The 3829-nt window shown below is 48.6% G+C and overlaps 1 non-coding gene across 1 annotated transcript; it reads right to left on the bottom strand.

Moving 5' to 3' along the window:
* Nucleotides 1-820: 820 nt before the first annotated feature.
* Nucleotides 821-982, bottom strand: LOC138527719 (U1 spliceosomal RNA). Its single transcript, XR_011284023.1, has one exon. It is a non-coding gene; the product is annotated as a U1 spliceosomal RNA (small nuclear RNA).
* Between the last annotated feature and the right edge of the window lie 2847 nt (nt 983-3829).

Genomic DNA, 3829 nt, shown 5'->3' on the forward strand with positions numbered 1-3829 from the left:
AGAAGGCTGGGGACTTCATCCTGCCAGTATTTGCAATGGTGAGTATGCAGCATGGTCTGCTACAGGTAGGTACACCCAAGCACCTTTGCAAGAATTATGAGCCCGGCGCCCCTGGCGCCGGGACTGAGGTTCCTTATGAGCCTGGCGCCAGAGGCGCCAGGACATGGTCCAAAGGGCCCCAATAGGGGTTTGCTGGAGCCGGGGACGAGGGTCGTGAGCCTGCTTCCGGGGATGCTGGGCTTGACTTGGCTTCTCGGGAGCAGTGCTCATGACAGGGGGTTCCCCCCAACAATTCTTTTTCATATATGGGGTTGAAATGGTGCATTTTACAGCAGTAAAGGTGACCAAAAGGCCATAAGTTTACAATCAGTTCTAAAGGGGAACATGAAAATTCCGTGTCACCAACAGCAGAAAAGAACATTTTACAACACAACACATTTTAATGATCAATGTGTCCACAGTGTAAGACAGCACTGTCACTGATGTAACACATTGTCATGCTGGTTGTACCCAAAATATGCCTCTGTAGCAACATGTCTATGCTGGCTGTTCCCAATTTAGGCCAGCATTGTCCTGTACAAAGCATGATTGATGCTGCCTGAGCATGTGCAGTGTGCCCAATACATATGGTAGCTTATCTCTGTAATACACATTACTTCTGTGGTGATGAAAGAAGCATAATTCAATTCAACAGATAAAATGTGGAAAAGCGATCACCCAAAGGTGAACCTAATTGAAGAAACGCAATGTGAGCACAGTCTTAAAGTATGCAACCTAGCAGGCCTAGTGCACACTTTACCTTTTCTTTCACCAATAAATCGGGGGGAGAGAGCGAACGCAGTCCCCCACTACCAGAAATAATGCAGTTGTGTATCCCACATTTGTGAACATAGCAGGGGTCAGCAAATCCGATGTGCAATGGGTAAGCCTCACCCTGGGAGATCTGCCCTTGAGATCAGATTCTCCCCTGCCAGCTAAGTATGAGTTGCATGCAAGAGGGCAGGGATTGGGCCAGTTCTGGGAAGCCCCACTAAGCGAGGGTGAGAAGGCAGGCCCTGACCTAGCCCCAACCCCCCGGAAGCTCTGAGCATCTGCAGAGCTGCCTGTCCAGCGTGTAGGGGGAAGCTCCACCAGAAGAGCAGATTGTAGCGCAGTTCCTTTCTCCCATCAGGCCCTGCTCGGCCCGAGATTTGTATAAATAGCAGGATGGCTCGAGCCGGCCTGTTGCAGTCTGCCCACTTGCCTGTCGGCCCCACACGGGCCCATGGCCCTCCTGAGCGGAGCTGCTCACCGCTGGCCCCATTGACACCATTATAATCATCCTGGACCTCGATGCTCCTCCACCCCTGAATCTCAGAGTTCTGCTCAATGACAATGCTGAAGCTTTGACGTCTTTGCCGTAACCATATGCCGTGTTGTGTCAGCCAAGCCAGCACAGCACCAAAGGCAAGTATTCCCTTGTCCGGGCCCAGAGGTCACTGAGTCTTCCAGTGCCATCCACTTGGCACAGCCTACTGTTTTCTACCCGCAAATCAGCACCACTGCCAAACAGAACTGCATCATTGGGGCCCATCGCTGCTGCTCTCCGACTTGACCCCAGCCCAGCGCAAAGGCACCCATGCTTCTGTTCTGATGCTGAAAAGCCTGGCTTTGCTGAGATCCGAAAGACAAGAACTAAGGTATTTTGGGAACATAGTACTATTGTTTTTTGTCTTGCAACTGCAGCTCACACCTCTCCTGAAGGGTATATGCTGCCCTCAGACTGCGCTACCAAAAGAGTGAAAAAAAGTTATACCTGTTGGGCTTGCCCGTTTCACTTTTATGATTGGGATCTCTACTGCATGGGTATTAAGCGCGTTATAAATAACCTACCATATCAGATCATATCATAGATCACAGATCAAGATCATAAGCCACTTCCAGGAACCTTGGCAGGTGGTCCACTGAGGCCCATTTGCAGGTTGCAGTGTGTTATTGGGGCACTACTAGGGTAACATATTGTGCTGCACATGTGGTATTCGCCATGCTTTGATACCCCACTGGCCACATCTATAATGTCCAATGTACTTGGTATAATTCTTGGACATTTTCATCAATCCGCACTGTGCTTAGAGGTAAACGTAACCGAGCTCCCGCTGTTCTTCTTTGTCTCGAGACGAGGAAAAAAAGCACTGCAAAGGTTTAGTTTCTCAGCTGATAAAGGTTCATCTTCGGTGACATTCGCAATTCAAAAGAACGATTTTTGGGGAATACAGGCTGTGTCGCCGCAACCCCTGCTAAACATATGTCCAGAGATGACAAACTTTGAAAGTAACTCCACAGAATGGCCCTCTGAGCAGCGGCCCACCGCTAATCAGGGGTTCAGGAAACCGCTGTGCTGCCCATGCCGAGAGGAACTCCTGCACAGCACCTGTCCACATAATCCTTCGCCCGGGCCAGCACTCTCTTCTCCTCACCTCGCCACCTCCTCCCTTCATCTCGGCTCGCCTTTTGCCCCTCAGAGCACCATGCAAGAGAGGAACGGGCATGTCTGGGCCAGAGCCCATTCCTCTCTTGCATGGTGGGTCCTACTTGCCTGAAATGGGATATTTAAATGCAAAGTAATTGCTACTATATTAATCCCATTGTTCATAGTTTGTGGGAGTACTGGGCAATTGTATGGACCCGCGCTCACTGAAAATGAATGGTATTCCCGAGGTAACCCTCACTATGCCGTGATACAAATTAGTCTCTCCTTCCTCCATCATCAAGTCCCAAGATCTTCTTGACTAATTTATTTATTTCTGCAATGTTTGTCGGATATCCGGCAAACATTGCATAAATAAATAAATTAACGCTTCGTGGCTGAGGACTGTAACTACCTCTGTTGACCTCATGGGGTCACCAGAGGAAGTTACAGCTTTGCGCACAGGCACATTTAAAAAAAAAAACTAAAAAAGAATGTAATTTTTTTTTTTTTTTACTCAAGAGTTGTCCAACATACGGCCTCGCGGGCCACATAAAATGGCTTGGCGGGCCACATTGTGGCCCACGGGCTGTATCTTGAACATCCTTGGACTAAGGCATAGGGACAGGGGAATAAACATGAAAAGTGCGATCCAACTGATTTCGCTCTATGCGGATGATACGCTCCTATATGTCCGCGAACCAGAAAAAAACATAGAGCCCATTATGACAGACATACATGAGTTTGCGGAGTATTCGGGGTATGTCATCAACTTAGCCAAGTCGGAAGTATTTCCGCTCACGCCCTCCACTGAATGCCCTACGAATATGTGCGGCCTGAAATGGTCAGAACAGAATATCAGATACCTTGGGATGCTAGTGTCCAGAGATAGGCAAACCCTTTACACGAATACCGCGAGAAGGCGCTGCAGACGTTGAGCACTAAGCTACAGATCTGGGGACGCCTCCCCATATCCTTATATGGCCGAATCGCCTTGCTCAAAATGATAGTCCTACCCAAACTATTATATTTTTTTGTAAACATTCCAATATGGCCGGGAAGAGACTTTTTTGCTAAGCTACGGTCGTTAATAGTAAGCTTCATATGGAATGGTAAGGCGGCGAGAATTGGGTGGAAAAAATGACAGAACCCTATGACACTGGAGGTAAGGCTGTTCCAGACTTTGAGCTTTATTACCTGGTTGCCCAGGCGTAATTTGCGAAGTATTGGTATGAGGACTCTGGGGAAACACCACATACGTGGGTGGAGGCACACACTATATCCCCAGTGGACATTAGGTCAATCATATTTAATACACAGGGACACTTGCGATTTTGACCCGGTCAGCTGCACGGTCCGTGCTTGGGGCGCATTGTTCAAGAG

This window comes from Ambystoma mexicanum, chromosome 14 (assembly GCF_040938575.1).
Source record: "Ambystoma mexicanum isolate Mex_15411 chromosome 14, UKY_AmexF1_1, whole genome shotgun sequence".
Taxonomy (NCBI): Eukaryota; Metazoa; Chordata; class Amphibia; order Caudata; family Ambystomatidae; genus Ambystoma; species Ambystoma mexicanum.